At 40.1% G+C, this 21,296-nt stretch overlaps 1 protein-coding gene and 1 non-coding gene across 10 annotated transcripts in view; both read right to left on the bottom strand.

The window, feature by feature from the left end:
• Positions 1–21,296, bottom strand: part of Pde4d (phosphodiesterase 4D) — a 1,514,231-nt gene that overhangs the window by 582,713 nt on the left and 910,222 nt on the right. The window lies entirely within an intron of this gene.
• Mir582 (microRNA 582) lies at positions 17,821–17,901 on the bottom strand. The gene has a single exon (NR_032746.1). It is a non-coding gene; the product is annotated as a microRNA 582 (primary transcript).

The raw sequence follows: 21,296 nt of genomic DNA, 5'->3' as shown, positions 1-21,296 counted from the left end.
GAAAGGGAATAACAATCGAAATGTAAATAAGAAACACTCAGTTAATAAAGAAAAAAATATTTAAAAAAATAAAAAAAACCAACAGCAACTTAAAAGTAAGAAAACAATGATGAATATCCAAATGGAGTATTTCCTATGTTTTTACAAAACGACTATTTACAAAAAGAATATTTTGTTTGGAATAAGAAACAGTTTTTGTTGAATCCAATAAATAGTAAAACTTCTTTATTAAAAAAAAAAAAGAAATGTGTGGAGGTCAACCATGTTCTCCGTAGACAATCATTTAGTGTATACATCACTCTGACCTCAATATTTGTTGGCTACCAACAGTAAGCATCTTTTTTTTTTTTTTTTTTTTTCCTTCGGAGCTGGGGACCGAACCCAGGGCCTTGCGCTTGCTAGGCAAGCGCTCTACCACCGAGCTAAATCCCCAGCCCCAACAGTAAGCATCTTAACAAAGCATCTTTGTCTGATTTCATCATCTGATGACAAAGGTCAAGGAGGGAAGCTGTTACAACTGAGGTGGATTTCTTAGGGAGTTGCTAACATCAACTGCAGGCGGACTTTGACTTCTGCTATTTACACCTCTCACACTGACTATTTTTCCATCCTTATGATATTTCCAGCTCTCAGTAATTTTCAAATTAATTGCATAAAAGACTTGGTTAGAAGCTCATTCCCTTTTTTTCTCTTCCCCGATATGGCAAAAGCAGCAATAATATAATTCACTATTCACTTTTACCCCACAGTATGTATTGTATGAGCAGTGTCAGGCTTTCTTGTGATGACTCAGTTACTATCTGTAAATAAAGGGGGCACTGTACTTCAGTTCCAAATTTGCTAAGCTTGGAAAAGTTTTGTTGACTTGAATGACTACTTATACAGTACCAGTAACTTAACTGAAGTATGGTTTTCTGTTCTAACTGTAGCTGATTATCTGAAATACAGCCAGTTATCTTGATGAAGAAACTGTAAAGGAAAACACCTTCCTAGTTTTCTTTAGTTGCTTTCAATAACATTAAAACTAAAAGATTCTACTCCATGCACTCCAAAATAGATACACTGCCACCTTGCCCCCAAACTCATTTATTAGTGATTTTGTTAATATTATCCTAAATTATGCCCCGTGCAGAGTCCTTTAATAGAAACATCAGCTTATAGGCAATTCACAGAAGGAATTAAATGTCAAAGTGAGAGCTACCTAATTTCAATAATGAAGCCCACGCTGATAAGTCAAAATGTTATATGGGATACCCAGTCCCAAGGCAAGGCTGAGAAGCCATTCTACTGTGTACACTAAACTCTTGCCCAACATCATCAAGGCAGCAGACTTCAATCAAGTAAATTTCCATGCAAAGTTTTTATGCAGTGATGGTCTCAAAGTTTGCCCTGTATAAGTGTTAAATATGGCATCATTCACATTTATCCATGATGACCAATCTGCACTTTAGCTCATAGAAAATTCTATTAAACACAGCCCTGTCTTACTCTGCACAGACAACCTAATAGAAAGTCTTAGCAATCAGTCTGAGTAGTCTTGAAATGGAAAATATTATTTCCCTTTTTTTTCGCTATACACTTAAGAAAAACAGAACTAAAATTTAACTGAAAATACAAACCATGATTTATATTTATGTTTCTAAGAACTCTGCATGGTCCCTGCTTCCCACAGATTGGGATAGCTTAGATTCTTTTCTGAAGCAAGCATCACAAAGATAAATATAACAGTAAGTGATTAACGACTGATTTAACTGACCATTTGTTCACCCACACTGTTAGGCTTGAGATAAGTCTAAATAACTGTACACCCAAAGGCAGAGACCTAAGCGAGTGTCTGAAATGTGTTCTGAGGTGAACACTTGCTTGAAAATACTGATGTATCAGTGTTCATGCTCCTTTGTTTCCCAACAATCTTGAATCTTGGTCTAAACCCAACTGGGATGATATTTTGAGTTAGTCTACAGCTGTCTACACTAAGAAGGCAAGAATAAAATCTCCAATGGGTGCTAGAATTTCTTTCTTATCATTGTAAGAAGAGAATTGTTAACTCATGTTTTAAATACAGAAACAGAGAACACCAAGCCCATATTGCTTCAATCAGAACTTGGTAAAAAAACAAACATGTAAATGTTAATTTAAAATTTCAAATGCTGAGCAACACAAGCACACAGAAGGAGTAGAGGTGGAGATGGGGGACAAGACTAAAATGACTGTTGAAGACAGCCAGAGGTTCAAGACAAAGTAACCATTGAACATGTATGTGAAGGGCTAATACCTCCTTTTTTATTCCCTCTCTTCACCCTTACAAAGGCGTAAGGGTAGCCATTGTGAGACTACTGTCAAACTTTAGGATTAAAACTTTTATGCTATATTGGCAAAAAATGAGAAGCCAATTTCTTAGTAAAGAAAATAATAAGACTAAAAGACAAAAACCTCTCAGGAGCTTTAAGGACACCTACACCAACCAATATTGACTACAAAATACCGTTTACCAGATTGTCAACAGGAATTGGGGGTCCTTAACAAAGATTGAAGCAGAGAAAAAGAAAAGAATTCTAAATTTGAAGAACTAATAAAGCAGTCAAGAAATGGCCTACCAAAAATGATACCTGAACTAACTTAGACTATGCACCTACTATAGAAAATAATGAACAAAAATATAGCAAGCAAATATCTGTGAACTCACTCAGAGACTACAGACAAGGTATTGCTTAAAGTATTGGTAGTTTCTCCATGAACATGTGCTTATGTGTAAATATACTGATGACATGCAAGCAAAATAAGCTAATTTTTGAGTGACTATTGCCTTTTCTGACCTTGTCAGAATAAAAGGTTCAACTCGATTGCGCTTGCTTTCCTGTTGCCGGCAACTTTTGCTTACAAAAAGATTTTGACAATGATAATTTCGTAAAGAAAGATATAATTAGCTTCTTGTTCATGCTGCTTTCCTGAAAATACAAATGGTATGTGTCCGGGGATGTAGCTTAATGGTAGAAGGCATTTAGCATGAGTTGAGTCCCAGGTTCAACTCGAGAATGACCAAAAGGCTATGCAAATAAAGCACAAGAAGCTATAGACATCTCGAACAATTTTACAAGATCCATACTGTCCTGGGGACTTACATAATATTCTACAGTTGGACTCCCCAAAGTTACAAGGTATCCCCACTAGACCCTGGTGTCTTATGTTCCTAGACAGAAATAGATACCTTAGGAAAGAACAAGCCAGAGTTTCCAGTCATATCTTCATAATCCACAGCATAAACAGTAAATATATGCTGACCAGAAAATGGACCGGTGAGAAACTTTACCCCTGAGATCAAATCAGTAAGCTCTGGCCATTACAATTGAGCCTCCTATGGAATGCTTTTACTTTAGCTAATCAAAGCATGATTTCATTCCATTTAATTAGTAGTTCGTAGGTACACAGTACATCTAAATGCCAGCAATCGTTACTTTATATTGCCAAAATCATTTCTGTTTGGAGAGAATAAGAGAATTGTATACATCAGTCCTACTGTGATTCAGCCATTCCAAACGATATTGAGATATGTTGAGTTGGATTAAATTTCCCAACAAAAACTCCAAACTACTCACAAAGACCCGACACCCCATGCCATTTGGCTTTGGGATGATTTTGCTGACTCACTTAAATTCCCTAAATATTTAAGAAATACAAGGCTGTGGAGTCCACGTGTCTTTCCTAGGCTCCTTCATACTGCCATTTCCTTAGACAGGTAGTCCACAAGAACATCAACTCTGAAGCAGTTAGCCATTGAGGCAAACTTAGAGTCAAATCTTCCCAGAGTCTCCCTCCCACTTCCTACAAAACGATACATTTCCTTCTGCCTCCCCATATCTGTACACAAACTTCTACATGATATTGTCATGCTGGGTCTCGGGTAAGTAAGTTTATAGCAGTGTCTCAAGTATCACCCCATGGCCACTCTTTATTTTTTTAACTAAGTGACCCCCCCATTCACACTCCAAGAAATGGAATACAAGCACAACTTTCAGAAGCTTGCTTCCTTTCTTCCTTCTTTTATTTTTTTTTTACCAAGTGAATAACAACAGACATCAGCAGATATCATAGGGAAATACAAGGAAATATATGATTCTAGAAAAAAAATATGACTCTAGCTACTGTATTACCCAGAATAAGCTCATGAAGGGGATCATAACTCAGCATGAAGAATAAGTAGAATTTGGGTGAAAATTGATGATGGGAGGAGGCATTGAAACAGAACAAAAAACAGAAAGAGTTGAGACATGGGACCTTTGCACTGAAGGCTGCACAAACATGGCAGACCTCAAACTTCGAGACCACTACTGACCTTGGGGCCTAGCCACTGTCTCTGAGGTCTACAGCAACATTTCAACTTAGGCTAGACTTCTACAGTCACCCATCTCTAATGACTGAGCCCAGCCAGGATCTTGGCTACCTATTGGAAAGTACGGACCTCCACTGGTGACCAGGTTGGGTTTGTGGATTCCCAAGGGTTTTCCTAACAGGATCTAGGATGCTTTCATTCAGTGCTCTCTCCTTAGGTCAAACCTCTATCATGGTGTTTCACTCACAGCTACCCGGCTCCTGATTCTTCTCACTTTTCTTTTTTCCTCTCCTACAAGGAAATTATCTAACGTCTTTATATATCTAGTTCCTTTTTAACATCTTATCCCTAGAAGGCTCAGACTATCGCATGGAGTATTAAACTCTGTATGAAGTAATCAATGGGATTTTAAACTGAAAAAGCAAAGAAGACTTCATCGTCAATGATGAACCAGCAAGGCAGCTGGTTCAATGCTTTCCCAAAATACAGGATAAATCTTAATTTCTTAACAGCATTAAAGTTCACCAGTGACAGATATTTCATAACTTCCTTTTCCTAATTGCTTCATAGCTTAATCATCCTATGTGTCTGAGAGATCTACACTAAGTCTCTTGTGATTTAAGGTCATTTCTTCTTGTTTAGTCTTCTATGGTGATAGTCTCAGCCACCTACGGAGCTATTCACTATGCCACCTTCTGCTTATAAGAGGGATTTCCTCCGCAGTATCTTACACAAGGAGTCTTACAGCGTCACCCGCCACTTTTCCTATTTGTTACAAAATTATGATTCATTAAAATAATACAACTGCAGAGCATCTGTTCTTTAAACACAGAGAAAATAGTTAGTTGAGATAGAGTTCTATGGTGTATGGCTGCAAAGAGAAAACTGCTTTGTAAACATTCAGAAGCTCTGCCTTCCACAGGCGGTGTGAAAAACCCTGCCTTCAATTATTTAGGTGCCACATTTTAGCCAATTTTAAAAGGTCTGTGTATTTTTCCCCTTCCTGTTTGAAACAGAGCTGGAAAGCATGTGAGAATGCTGCCAATCCATGTAAGGCTAGCTCCTCTGGGGGCAAGTCCAGCATCTGCGTCAATTCTCCAAGCGTGTCAATCAACGAGTAAAGCTCCAGCCACGAGACTTACCCATCAGCCAAGACCTTCAAAACTGAGGATGTACTTACCTAAAAGAGAAAGAAAGATGATGTTAGTGACACCCATCCCAGTTCAGGCAGAGTGACAAACATTCTAGAAGGCATTCCGAACATACAGTCCACTCACCATCACCAGAGCCAATTTCTGGGCTCTTGTTTTTGACATACAGGCCAGATGGTGGTGTCTCTCTCCTTCTCCAAGTTTACTCTGAGTAAATTTAATAGGTATTTGCAGTATAAGTTATTTTCTAAAAGATTATTAAACTCCACTAGACTAGCGCTGGGGCTTAGTAACAATAGCAAGTAACGTCCATTGAATGCTTCCTTGCCTGCCAAGCCCAGTGCAATGCATTATTCGTGTATTTCTCCATTTCTCTGCTGTAAGTGAGATAGCATTATTGTCCCCATTGAACAATGAAGCATAACACAACGACATGCATTAGCCTGTATAAGGCCAGAGCTGGGGTTGTTTTCCGTGAGCCTTCTGATTCTACAGTATAATCTCACAATCTCGATGCCAGTCTGCCAAAACCCAAAGGCCACGAAAGGCAACATAACAGAAGCATGTTGCCTTTGCACATTTTCTATTCAATAAAAAAATTAAATAAAAAAGAAGTGCTCACAATTTTAGAACAGAGGTAAATAAACAATGTCTGGAGAGAGCGACTACTCAATAATATCGGTTGAATAAATAAAATAAGAGATGATAAGATAATGGACAACAATTCACTGGTTATGTTCCAACTGGGTATTAAAGGCACAGTAAATCACGATAACACAGAGGCATTTCGTCTTCCTTGCAAGTGACCGACTGGTATCTCTTCATCATTTTGTTTACCCAGAGGTGAGAACTGAAGGTTCTGGAGAGAGAAGGGTGAAAGCCAGGGTCTAGAATAAACAGCCAGGTCACTATAAAGAACGAATTTGCTAAACCCTCAAACCCCATGTGGATGAAGTGAAAATCCTACAACCGTTCAAGAAGCACCATAGAGTAGGTCTGCTTTTGTGGGTTTGTTTTCATTTTAAAAGTTAAAAGTGTCCATTTATATTTACATCATGTGTGTGTGTGCATGCATACCATTGTCTTTGCGCATGTCTACTGCTTTTCCTTGCTGACTGATTTCAGTATCTTAGGAGTTTTCAGAGTCTGTTTTCAATATTCTTACAAGAATATAGTGGCTGAGGAGACAGGGTATTACAAGAAATATTATAAACTGCAGGGCCAGTAAATTAATGGGCCTCAGGTCATGCAATTAGCTCCTTTTTAATATTCATAACACATCTAAGTACTTAATTTTAAAAAAGGCCAAGAATAAAGTGCCTCCCATGGAGTCTTTGCACCATGTGACTGACCCGAGTAAAATGAGCCACAATGCAGTGTGCCACCACTCAGGTGCCCAGGTTGTTCCAAAACAATGCTAATTTTCATACATTTTCTATGAAAACTCCTTAGAGCAGCAACGTCTTTCATTCCATTTATATATTTGGGTTAGATATTGAGTTTGATTACAAAAATTAAACCAATGGAAAAAAGGAGGGCAGAGAGGAAATTAAACCATTTATTTGCTTCCAGATCAAACTGAACCCATCTGAGGTGGAAATTGTGAGTTTTTAGAAAGTCTAATGAAGCAGATGAAGAAGAATTCTTTTATGGATTCACTGTTGACTCGGGATGGAGTGGCTGCTCACTGGTTAAAATTACATACTGCTCTTGCAGAAGACCCAAGAGTTCTGCTGCTCAGAACTGCCCACATCTGCTAGGTCACAGCTCCATGGGAGCTAGTGTCTTTGTCTGCTTTCTACAGTGGGCATCTGCACTCTTACGTATCCATACACACACACGGACACCTATTTATAGGCATAATTAAAAGTAAAATAACATTTTAGAAAGGTAACTGGCTCAATGATTCAAAACATTTAATATTAGCCAGTTAAAAACTTGAGTGGGGAGGAAGGGTAACCTAAATGGAAAGACAGGGAGGGGGATTAAAAAAAAACACCATGAATGACTGAAAAAGTCATAGGGTAACATTATCTTATGTTTACTTAAAACACACATTTAATAAATGTATGTGTATACATGTAAAAACAATTTAACCTAGGTTATGCCACTTGGGGTGATAAGGCTTCCCAATGAGTCATAGGCTGTCTTACAAAATCTTTAGTGCTAGGTGTGGGAAACGTCCCTTTGAATTGTTAGCTAGAGGAAACTGAGAGACTCCCAACACTAACTAGACTTAGAACTCTATTGCTGAAGTCACCACCGGTAGACATGGGACTTTAAGGAACAAGCTGGAACTGATCAGAACTCTCCTCCCTGACACTGACTTCCATAGTATTAGAAGATGATATTCAAGCTATGAATGACAATGATAACAAATCCAGTAAGGGGGACAGAACAGTACAACAGTCAATAGTGGACCAAGCCCCACTGAACCAGAGGGAAGGCATGCCTAGTACTGTAACCTACCTAACTACCTGGTATTTGAGAGGTCTTAACCCAAGTGGGGAAGCCACCACAGCCATGTTCTTAAACAAGAGTACTTTCTAGTTATATTTTAAATAGTTATCTTTATACACACATATAAGTTTAGCTCTTGTCCCTTATCAAAGACACTTCTTTTTGCAATAGATGAAGACTATTACAGAGATTCGTAACTAGTCAAGATGAAGAGGAAAAAAAAATGGCCGAGGACTCTTCAGCCCCAACTGACACATTTGTAACACAGCTTCCTATACCTAAGACTTTAGGGGACTTTGAAGAAAGGGATGCAGAAGGATTGAAAAAGCCAGAAGACTGAACAGGATGTTTGAAATGAGATTACATTCTATGTATGACAGGGATACTGCACCTACATTCATGTACGCCTACATAGACATACGTAACAACAGTAATTAAAGAAGAGATTATAAATTGGGGGTGGCATACAAGAGGAGTTAGAGAGGTAGGTAGGAAAGGCAAGAGCGATGTAGATGCAGTACTCATGTACAAAGTTGTCATCATTGAATTTGTTATAAGCAACACATTAGGTTTTATTTTGATAAGCAGCCTGAAGAGGTTGAGGTGCAAAGGCATGAGGAAACAAGTGGGGGAGGTGGGGTGGCAGGATGCAATGGACCCGCAGAGCAAGGATGGGGAGGTGTGGTCTGTCTGTCTGCATGCCATCTCCTTTATTTTGAGAGGAATGCTTTGGTATGTGGCCTACGCTACTTAGAACTTGGTTATATGGCTCAGGCTGGCCTCAAATTATCACTTTTCTCTCTCTTCCCTCAAGTACCTATAATAACAGGCATGTGAAGATGCCATGTGTGCCCTGCAGTGATCTCTGAGGAGCAGTATCCAAGTGTACTCTGCATCCCTATACGACTTGTGTTTCTGCAAATTGAAAATTGGTAATTTAGTAAATTGGGGCTATGAAGGCCAAGCCCAGAAGTCTGGAAGTACTTGGGGGCAGGGGTGTCAATCTTTATGCTGTGCTAAATCACCAAGGCCAAGGTCAGGGACTCCCATGGACCAGCCTTCGGACTCACCGCTGTGGTAGGCTAACCCAATTCACAGAAAGGGCTATGGTTGATGTACAATGAAGAGAGACATTTCCAAGCCTGGAGTAGATGGGCCAGATGCCTGGAGGGGGAGGGGGGGAGGGGAGGAAAGGGAGAGAGAGACTCACTGCCCTGATGCAGAAAAAGCATTATACAATGAACAAAGAATTCTATTTCCAAGGATGCTAAATCCTGTACAAGGTTGAAGTGACTAGCCAAGTCAGGTAGATGAGTAGAGCTGAGCCCTGAGGCTCTGTTATAGACAAGTGGTGAGAAGTCCCTCGGGAGGCACCTACAGAGGAGCCAGGCATCTGAGAAGGCGAGCCAAGCAAAAGGTAACTGGTGGCCTGGACAATGGAGGACGCAGAGTGCTTCCCATCTTTTCAGTGTCTCCAGAGCCCTTAGCACTGTCTTGCCTTTAATGCCCTGGAGTGGCTATGTGCGAGGAAGAGCCTCATGGATGTGTCTTTGAAAGCTGTACTGCTTTAGCAGTCTTTATTTTGGTCCACAACCTTTGTCTCTAGAGGAAAGATTTGCTAAACAAGGGAGCTTGGGGAAGGTCTGTCTTCTTAGGTCCACATGAAAGGGTTCTACCACAGCTTTTATTTTGAAACAAAATCTCTCATGAGTTGCCCATACTGACCTCAACTTGGAATCTTCCTGCCTTTGACCCCCAAGTCACGAGTGTTACAGGTGTGAAGGGCTGTGCCCTGTCTAGAAGGTTCTTGGTTAACTACCTCTGTAGAACTCAGCTCTGGAGGCCAAATAACTTTACAAGTTGTAAACTCTCTGCCCCTCCAATGCGTGGCACACAGTATCTGCCTAAAAAGAAAATGTATAAAAGGATTAAAAAAAAACCTATTCACTGACTAAGTCAAGTGATACACGACATAGTCTGCTTTCAAAGGACCTTTACTAAGTATTATTTTACGTTTTATACTGTGTGGTATGAGAGAGAGAAAGAGAGAGAGAGAGAGAGAGAGAGAGAGAGAGAGAGAGAGAGAGAGAGAGAGAGAGAGAGAGAGTTGTGTATATGTGTGTGTGTATGTATGTATGTATGTTCTGTGAAAGCTACAGCACACATGTGGAAGTCAAAAGCCAACTCACATGTCAGTCTTTACCTTTCACCTGGAGAAGGGATGTGGTGTTTTGAACCAGAATGTCTTCCCTGGGGCTCCAATGTTTGAGTACTTATGTCTCAATTGGTGGTGCTGCTTGGGTAGGTTTAGCAGGTATATGGAGCCTTACTAGAGGGAGTATGTAACTGGGAGCTGACTTTGACTTTGAAGTTTCAAGGCCTCGAACCACTCCTGAGTGCGCTCTTTCTCTCTTTCTGTCTGTCTCTGTCTCTGTCTCTGTCTCTGTCTCTGTCTCTGTCTCTCTCTCTCTCTCTCTCTCTCTCTCCCTCACCCTCACCCTTTCCGCAGTTTCTTTTCTCTGCTTTCAGCTTGCTGTTCTGCCTATTGCCCTGTTGCCTGCTGCCTCTACTATTGCAGACTCTAACGCCCTAGGCAGCCAAACAAACCTTTTCTTCTGCCAAATTGCTTTGGTCATGGAGTCTCATCAAAATGATGAAAAGTACTCTGCAGGGCCTCTCCTATTTATTTCTGTGTATGCCCCATTATTGTAAAGAGTTTTTTAAGTCATCTGTCTCCACCCACTCCACCCAGTAGGAGGCCTAGGATTGCAGAAACTTGCACTACTGTTCCTCAAGAGATCTAAACTCGGGCTGTCAGGCAAGGGCTTTAACCCTGGGCCATGTAAATGAATTTTCCAGTGTGGTCAGCTATCTAGTCCATAACTTCTAAGAGGGGACCAGCTCTGTGTCTTGGAGACAACAGTGATGCTCGCAGCCACATTCATTTCTTCTGTGTGAGCACATGGTGTATACCCTCGTGCGTGTATGCACACACCCATGCAGGCAAGTAAGGGTGCCCGAGGATGATGCTAAGATGTCTTCCACTATTGCTCCTCCAGTTTAAATTTTGAGACAAGACCTCACACTGAACCTGGAGCTCGCGCATCGTTTTGGCTAGTCCAGATGGCTAGTACATGTCTCCAGGGTCTGCCTGTCTCTGCCCTTCCATTCTCCCGTTAGTGGTAAATTGGTTTTCAAATGGGTGTTGAGGATCTGAGCTCAGGTCCTCAAGCTTGCATAGTCACACCCTGAACCATCTCTCCATTCACATTACTCTCAACTTCTTAGTCAGTCTTCTTAGTTATGGCCACCGAGTCTTACTGATTTACACTTAATTCTATACCACCTGTCTGGAAATACTCAAGGTATTGAACTTCCTGGATTATTATTTCCTTCAAAATTCAACAGTCAGCTCATACCCATGCTTCATATATACATACGTGTGTGTGTGTGTGTGTGTGTGTGTGTGTGTGTGTGTGTACAAGCATCCAGGGCCCAGGGAGTTCTCAAACACAACTGCAGGTTTATCATCTCTTATTGCTATGTCACCAAATGTGGTCACTTCATATTGCTCTCGGAAAGTATGCAGTTTGTCAAAATGACTAAATTTTTTCTTTACTTAACCTATAGATTACACACAGACATCGGTCAGTTCTTCGCTCTTGTCTGTGCATACATTTACATATTTACATATGTAAGTATATATATGCATATATTTGCTTCCCAAATTGGTCAGCTGCTAGAATCCAAGAGCAGAAATCCCCCGGGGAAGGGACATTATTTGGGGACATGTCTGAGCATCCTGTTCAATTGTTCTTATTCCTGTGAATTTCATTCCAGCTTACATTTTCCTGATTCTTTCAAACACATGTAAGCTCAAACTGTAGAAGCATTAGTTTAGAAACCCTCATGTATTAAGGCCCTTAGTGATGTCCCTTTTTAATCTAGAAATCAGGAGCATTACAGATGGAAAAGTGTCACCATGTGTTTTTAACTGTGGTTGTAGAACTTTCTATGGAATATGCATTTTTAACCTCCCAAAGACACCTGGGAGCAGGTTGTTATGTGCCAGGAAAAGCATAACACGAACTATCTGAGATGCTGTAGCCATGGACACTTGAGACAGGCTTCAACCCTGGACACGTGTTCAGACTCTTGAGAACTACTTCCTTTAATATGCTCACCCAACAGTAGTCCATCAATTGCCCATCACTATCAGGCATTTGTCCTAAGAATACATCTCTGAGTAATACATCATGGCCCACATGGGCTCATATTTTAGTGGAGGGAGGCCAACAATAAGCAATACATTAATATTATATTAATATATTATATAAGGGCTATGCACTGTGGAGTAAATGAAGTGAAAGGAGGGGAAACCGAGAAGGGAATGGTGGCGATGGAGAGCATCTTGATCCACTGGTAAATATTGACCACGGTGGGCCTCTTAACAATCACAGTAGCATGTTACACTTAGCGCATGCGTTTGATGAGAAACCATGGAAGGTTTGAGGATGAAATAGAGAAAAGTACCGAGGCTCTTGGTACTGAAGCTGTTTAAAGATCCTCATCCCTCAGTCACATGCTTTCGGTAACCTCGCCATGTCTGATTTCTTTATTACTTTCTAAGTTATTCGACAAGGATAGATGTACTCCACGCATCTTTGAATTCTTCCACAGTGCTCAGAACACTGGCTTACCCAACCGTCCTTGAATATCTATTGACGGAATGCATGTCCAATCGAATGAGATAAACACATGAGAACTTCCCATTTTAAAATCAGAAAACGAGCAAAGATCTTCTACTTGCTAAATGATTAATACAGTTACTCCCTTGACAGTGAAAGCAAGGTTATTATAAGTGACCTTCCTGATCTTAAGAGTCTGCTGCTATTCTGATGAACTAGCATCATATACTGGGGGGGGGGAATAAGATCATAAAGACAAAGAGCTGGGTTGGGGATTTAGCTCAGTGGTAGAGCGATTGCTTAGGAAGCGCAAGGCCCTGGGTTCGGTCCCCAGCTCCGAAAAAAAGAACCAAAAAAAAAAAAAAAAGACAAAGAGCTGAGGCATAACAGCCTGGTCTGGGTCAGAAGTGAGACTTTAAAAACAAAACAAAAGAAAAACAAAAAACCCAGGTGAACTATGAAGAGGAACAAGCCTTAGGCTCATCCAAGTACAACAAACTTGCTTATCTGGACTTACAGATTCTATGCAACCACAAACGTTGAAAATGCAGACCTCAGTTTTAGAACTGTGAGCATAAAAATTAATTACAGCCTCCCTACTCTGGAGGAGCCTTAGACTAGTGAGAAGTCAGATCCCCTTAAACAGAAAAAGAGTCAGATATTGAAAACATTAGAAAGAAAGAAAGAAAGAAAGAAAGAAAGAAAGAAAGAACAAACGGAGGGAGGGAGGGAGGGAGGGAGGGGAAAAAGAAATGCAGAGAGCATTTTATTCCAGTGGGCAGGGCTCCTACAGACTTCTTAGAGTGATTACTCTCTGTTGAGGAGGCTGTATTAGATCAGCTGGGTATGAGGCTAAGGTGGGAAGGAGACCAGAAAACATCTGTTAGGTTTTACCAATATTGAGTGAATGGCTGTTGGTTGGGCTTACCTGAGTATGTACTCGACAGAAGGGAAATGCCCTTATCTACCTTTAAGCAGGCCACCCAGTGATTATATGAGCCCCTGGGTTTTATATAAGGCAGATATGATAGGTTTACTGTATTGTGGAATACTCTATGTCATTGATCCTCTTAAGTACACTATGAACAAGAAGGATCAAGCAAGGGAAGGGACAGAACACACGGGCACTCACTCTCAAATCCTGACACACTCCATCCACAAACTGGTTTGCCTATTACCTGAAAACACCAAATACATGTACAATGAGTGTCACTCCACATATGGCGTCTAGAGATGTTTTGGATTTAGTATTTATTAATACTAAACACATATATTAACACATATGGGATTTTCTTTAGAGTCCCAAAGAAAATGCCCTTCAATCACAACAAACATACTGGTGTTCTCATAGCCAAGCACTGGGTCATCCTACTTCTGCAGACCAGCGTCACCATCATCAAGCTTTGTTCTCCAAGAAGCATCTTCATTATCACAGATGATCGTTGCAGAGCACAGATAAAAGGCTAAGGAGTCTGACTTCTTTATCTGTGGAAACTGTGAAAACATGTTGATAGCTTCCTAATTTCTCTAAGAGTAGTGGTTTCGCTTGGCGCTTGGGTCTAACAGCCCTTCAAGTGCTCAATTAGCTTGCTTGATACACAGTGAACTTGGAACATCTTCATTAACACATTGTCCCTCAGCTCAAGCAGGACAGAAAAGCTTGTGATGTCAAGGGCTTTGACCGTTTGAGATCCTGAATTTCTCTCTCTCTCTCTCTCTCTCTCTCTCTCTCTCTCTCTCTCTCTCTCACTCTCTCTCTCTCTTTCTTTTTAAAAAGATTTATTTATTACATAAGAGTGCATTGTAGCTGTCTTCAGACACACCAGAAGAGGGCATTATAGATCTCATAGATCATTATAAGATCTCATTATTGATGGTTGTGAGCCATCATGTGGTTGCTGGGATTTGAACTCAGGACCTCTGGAAAAGCAGACAGTGCTCTTAACCACTGAGCCATCTCTCCAGCCTGAGATCGTGAATTGCTTAACCCATTCATTTCTGCCATTTCCCAGCTAGACTGTAGCCTGGAGTATATATGTGTCTCATAGGCTGAAAACAACATTAAAGAACTTAGAACACAGAACTAGGAGATAAGGGAGTAATAGGATCCAGAAGTGTATGTTGATCAAGCACTTCACACATCCAACATAACAATAAACTCTAGCTTCGTAGCTGGAAGTTATAGCTAATAGATCCAAAACATAAAACTAAAATGAATAAGATTAACTCTCCAAGCACCACCTTCTAGTTGTATGTACAGAAGCATCAAAAGAAACAGAAGCTACTGCACCTCGGGTCCTTAATAAAAGCACATGCATTCTCTTATCAGCAGGAATTAGAAAGACGGCGTGGGAGTCAGGCCTGGTGGCCTTCGCCTGTGATCCCAACCCTCATGAACTGAGACAGAGGGATCTTGCGTTTACAAGTCCAGCTTGGGCTATATAAGACGGCTGTGTCTGGAAGAGAAAGAAGAAGAAAGTAAGAGTGGAAAGAGAGGAAACTAGAAGAAAAAGAAGCAAAAAGGGAAATTAAAAGACAAGAGGAAAATAGGAAAAGGTAGCCTGAGCTGAAACTTGAACTGCAGGGTACAGACCCAGACGTCTGCTTCGAACGACAGGTGAGTTTGTGTGCTCAAGGGTGGGAGCCCTTCCCAGCTGAGGTAATTTTGCTGGCAGTGGTGTCTACCCTGAGTTCAACAAAAAGAGGAGGATGAGAAGGAAGATTTAGCGGATGAGTCAGTGGAACCCGGCCTATAGCCAGGATTTTGCAATGTTTCTAATGGAACGGGGCAAAACATATATCTCCTTTTTCCAAACGTGGTCCCAATGCACTGTTTTTACATAAAATCATTCCAAGTCTAAATTGATACCAATTAAGATTCGGGGTCCGTCTCGTTTCAATTACCATCTACTAGTTCCATCCAATTTCGTCAGTCTGCCTCCTAAGAGAATTTTAGTAGCTGCTTCTACATAGACACGATGGAGTATTGATCTGACAGTCTCCTGCAGATACCTTCTGCGTGTGTGGACATGCTGACTCTGATAGTGGACTGAATTTCCAATAGATGCTTTGCCGGAGTCCCTGGTGACAAATGGCCATATCACACACAAAGTTATTACTTAAGCACCACTAAATTCTATCTCGTGGCCACATTGGAAATACCAAGAAAGCTACAGAAGGAAAAACATAGCATGTAAGAGTCAGGGTGAATGATCACGTGACTTGTGGTGAGAGCCAAATGAATTAATTACAAATAGGTAATATACATTAATGCAAATCTCCAGCACTTGGCACGCTAAGGACATTTTGTGGCAATAAATCATTGCAGATTTGGACCTTCACACAATTTCAATTTTTCCTATTCCTTTTTATAAATAATGCCAACAAAGTTTAGCAAAAAGAGTTTAGTCATCATGTTCTCAATTCAAAGTTAGGTGAGATTGCCACTTTGTAGGAATTACATAGAAATGGTCATATCTTCACTACATTTGTTACACACCAAAACAATAAAGGAGTAAAAACACATGTATATGGCATAGGCATGCTGATATTTAAAATACACTCTTCATGATAAAGAAGCTTATAGATAACAGATAGGTTTATTTGCAGTTTCACATTTGTTTGGCTCACTTGGCCCCTGGACTTTCCTACCAGCGAGTTCTGCAGAAGTGGACTTTGTTCCTACCTTCAACACCCACAGCACCAACCTCCACACTTAGCAATCATCAGTGACTTCTCATCAGTGACCCACCCACCTCCCCCAGCTATACTCGGCGGATACTCCCATTTGGCATGTACACTATCCTTCCCTCAGCTAAACACCATAGCCTAGCTCAAAACACACGTTCTGCCTAAACCACAGGCGTAGACCTCTGCCTAGCCCTATCTGTATTTTCAGCAAAGGGAATCCATCTTGCCTCTTGTGCGTTCATTATCCATTCAGTATCTAGCACCCAAATTTGTCATAAGACTGCTTGGAATTCTTCCTGGTTTCATGACAAATCCCAAATCCTTAGCATGGCACCAAATGACCCCCGACCAGGTCTCTGCTTCTGTGTTTTTTTTTTTCTGGGATCATAGACCATCATTAATATCCTGGTCTTATGCTGTTCCTTGACCTAGTACCTCTGCTTCTGCTGTTCTAGTGGAGGATATGGGAAGGGAAAAGATAGTCATTCGTGTAACCATAGCAACTTCATCTATACAGACTGTATAATCTCTATAGGAGGGGGGTAGTGCTGAGGACGATGAAAACCATTTTCGCTTGAAGTGTATCATACAGACACCCATGTGAAAAGTGGCCATCTTAGTAGCCAAAAGGGGTCACCATCTTGTATACCATTTAGAATCATTCAGATCTCTAATCTATCCTATCTAATCTAATCTATCTAGGCTACTGGGTAGAAATGTCCCCTGGGAAGTTACTAGGAAAATACTTAAATAACACACACTCATTTTAGCATAAAGCTTTACAAATATTGTGTCATCCTAAGACCAAGAAAGGTTTTGTGTTTGGGTGTTCTGTTTTGTTTTCTTTAGTTCTTGGGTATCCCAAACTGACTTCAAACTCTGTAGCTGAGGATGACCCTAAATTTTGCACCTCCTGCTTCTATTTTTTTTTGAGTTCTAGGGTTACAGACACGGATCCCTAGTTTGTGTGGTACCTGGGATTAAGCTCAGGGATATAGGCATGCTGGGAAGACATTCTGCTAATTGAGCCACACCTTGAAGAAACATATTTTGGTTTAAAAAGCAGTAGGGAAAAATCACATGAAAGTTTACTGCTTCCTGCAATAAATAAACTTGCTTACATTATCTCCTGAAACCACAAAGAACCATTTCCTATTACATTTCAGGAAACCTTTGGAGTTGCCCATATTAGCCTTGAGACACAAGTACCAATCAAAGGAATATGTCTTATTTTCCCAAATCCTTTAGTCTCATAACTTTTGTGATTTTCAGATAGTTTTAAAAAACACTCATGGCTAGTGGATTGCACTATGTATAACCCTCACTGGAAGAACAGATGATACATGCAGACTTACGCAGCATCACCAACGGACAGTCGATCATTCGGAGGTACCATGTGGCATGGTTTGTGCTTGAGAAGCAGTCTTCCCTTCTCCACACTGAAGTGGATTGGCCGAGCTTCCTTTGTCCTCAGCTGACTTCTCAATGAAATGTTTCCAACTTTGCACCCTTTGGGTTCAGTTGTTCAACAGGTTACAATTAGTTAGATTAGTAACTGGTTGAACAACTGTATCCAAAGAGTACAGATTACTAGGGAGATTGGCCAGTGGTGTTCAGCCGGGCTCAGTCTGTCCTCTTCAATGTGTGCAAGAATGACGTCGAACAAGATGCAGACATCCGAGAGAAAGGTGCTAAATAACCACTGGGCATCTAGTATTAGCAGGTTACCATGACGGACAGGAAGGACAGAGAGGGAGAGAAAGAGACAGAAACAGAGAAAAAGACTGACCTACATAGTAGAAATTTAATATATGGCCTCTGGCTGAAAGAAACTTTAACAAGAAAAAATATTTCAAGGAATGTGAAGGAGGTAACCTTCACAGTTTACAATTTCCATTAGAGTAAGTCTGCAGTCATTGTCAACACCATAAGGCACAGGTCTGGGATTTTACCTTTATTTAGTCAAGCACACAGCATCAATTGGGTAACATATTCACAGTAACAGACAAGGAAGCCTTACTTCATTAAGTTGAAAGCAGAAGGCTCTTATGTCCCCAAGGGATATGTCCCTGCTGAATATTTATTTGGATTCTTGGGGAATCCCAATCTTTCTTAATGCCTATCTGTAATAATCTCTCTACAATTTTTTTTTGTATTTCTGCCAAGGACAGGTTTCTGCACCATGGCACATAGCTGATTTTATCATGTAAAATTTGAGGTACATTCCATTTAAGTTTGCTAGCATTGACTAATAAACCGAATAGTGTCCAGCAATGGAATACGATGGGTGTAAATGAAAAGAACACAGCTATTTTCAGAGAATTAACTTAGTCATGGGGTTTCTATGACAAAAGTGTTGAATCCAATAAAACTAACTGGTGGGTATTTTCTGTTTTTCAAGAACCTGATTCCCTACCCTGAACCCCAGTTTTAATATGTAAAAATATTAGCACATTCAATTCTGTATGTTCTTGAATGACATGCAGTACCTCCCCACCCAGGTCAACCACAATGTAGGCATAATAGTCCTAATTCGACTTATGTGCAAGGATGAAACTAGGTCACTTGGACACATTTTGCTTGACTTACACATGTGTTTCGATGAAAATTAATTTGGTTTTCTAAGATGTTGTAGGACTGACTACTTCAGTCATCTACTTGCAGATATTAGTCAGATCTGTTTAAACCCAGGCTTCCCGTATTTACAAATGGCAGCATTCACACCACAACTATCGAGAATAAACACAAAAAGAGAAGGGAAAAGTTTTTCCACTTCCAGCAATTTGCCAATGTAAACTGCTTGCATACTGAGCACAGCTGTTTCTGTGTGAGATTTTTCTCTTGGTGGAATTTTGTATTGACTGTGCTCTTGTGGCATGAATACAGTCAATGAAAGATTGTTCTGGGCTTGATAAGAAAAGAGGCCAGAAACAATTGCTCCCACAGGACCTTCCCTTGCTTAATAACCAACTTCTGTCTGGAGCCCTGCAGGAGCCCACCAGTCATCGTGTCAATTACATAGAAAGGGTCTAGGACTTTTCTTGCCTTGTTCTTTAGCCAGAGAAAGACACAGACCCATCCCGGAGGCAGTTTTTAAGATAAAAGTGACAGTAAGGAGCTAGATCTCAGGTGAAAACCCCAGACATATTGCCCACATTTCTCAGTTTCTACCCACCATTGAGAGCTGATTTCCCTGAACTGAATTCTCTAAAAGGAGAAAACAAGGTATTTTGTCTACTGGGCTATGTAGATGCTTGCTTTTGTTTTATAACACTGCTAATAAAATTAGATGCTTAAAGCATCTTAGTAAATTAAGAAGATAGTTCCTGATAACATGCCTTTAAGCCTGGGTGAGTCACTACCATAATGGTTACACGGGGAGGAAACTCTACATACACTATAATGCTTATTTTCCTGGGCAGCTTTATGAGGTATTGGGCAAAGAAGTCCTGTGATTGCTTCTTAGTATGATGCCTACTCTTGGACCAACCATTTGAAATGGTGCATTACTGCATAATGTTAAAGGCTGTGATCGGGAGGTAACCTGTTTTTGAATTGTGGCTGTGGTTGTAGGATAAGTTACAACATAATGTAGCAATGCCAGCAGAATCATAATATAATTTAGAGACCAGTATGGTATTTGATTGCTTTAGCCACAGTTAGACCTATCCTTTGAATGCTTTCAGAGTTGCAATAATTGAGCAATCCTGGGAATATGGAAAATTAAAGAATAGTATCAGAAAGAATTCAGTTAAAGCAACCGAAGCTTGGCACTCTTTGCTAAAGTTGCCATAGGAAGCCATTAGGGATAAGAACTAGAAATCTCCTCTATCAGGAATGAGAGCAGGCATCTACCCAGCCTAGGTTTTTCTTTTACTGTTATTACAGATATTTTAACGGGTTTACTCTTTCTTATGTTGTTAGAAAGAAAAACAAGTCTACAATGTATCATTTTCCTAAAGGGCATACCATTTATAGACATAGTTTCAATATGTCATAGTTGTAAGGGGGTAGGAAGACAAACTACTGACCATGAAAAAGTATTGCTTCATTATTTAGCTCTTATTTTTTCAACACAGCATACCCCCAGATATGCATTTATAATATAATGTCTTTAAATACAAAAGCATCCTTCAAGTCTCAAAGAGAGTAATTTTAGCAGTTATTTTCACTTGATTTTTATTGTGAGAAAAAGACAAGTTGGACACATCATAAACAGAAACATGTAAAACCTGTAATATTGTCACGGCATTCTGTGATTTTCCAGCAGACAAGTAGCAAGATTTGAAATGCGAATATAACCTTGGCTTTGTTACAGAATTTCTCTTATATCGCTTGATAAAAATTATTAATAGTAACATTATAACTTTAAAATCTGTATACCTAGCTGCATATGAGAATGAGACATGACTAACCAGAAATTGATATAAGTATCTTCAAATACAAAACAACCAGCCTCATATTTAGAGATAGCAAATGGTAAAATAATTGCTTGATTTTGTACCTCTTTGTGAATTAATTCCTTGATTCAACAGGCATATATCGATTTGTACAAACATAGAGGAGAACAGAAGACACAATCATTGCCATGGGAGGGCATCGTGTCTACACAACTCGGCAACAAAATGATTGCTCTCAGGTGTTCTAATTGCAAGCTCCTGCCCTTCAATCAAGCCTGCGGCCAATTTTTGAAGATTTTATTGAAACATATCATCAATTCATATATTGCTTAGTGGCTGCTTTTAGACCGATGGTAGACTCAAAGAACTGGGGCAGAATCTTTAAAACCCCAGACCTAAAATATTTGTTAATTTGACCCTTTGCCAACTAGCAGAAGGAACTTGTAGTCTCATGGTTGAGAGCATGTCGAAGTTTTGATGAGAAATGATGTGTGAAAAATAAGAGTTAGGATGCGATCGTAGTCATCTAGCATAAAACTCTAGCAAGATAAAGTTGGACGTTTAATCAATATGAATT

The sequence above is a fragment of the Rattus norvegicus genome, chromosome 2, assembly GCF_036323735.1.
Source record: "Rattus norvegicus strain BN/NHsdMcwi chromosome 2, GRCr8, whole genome shotgun sequence".
Lineage (NCBI taxonomy): Eukaryota > Metazoa > Chordata > Mammalia > Rodentia > Muridae > Rattus > Rattus norvegicus.
Note: the sequence above shows the minus strand (reverse complement) of the source record. Positions and strands in the feature narration are given on the sequence as shown.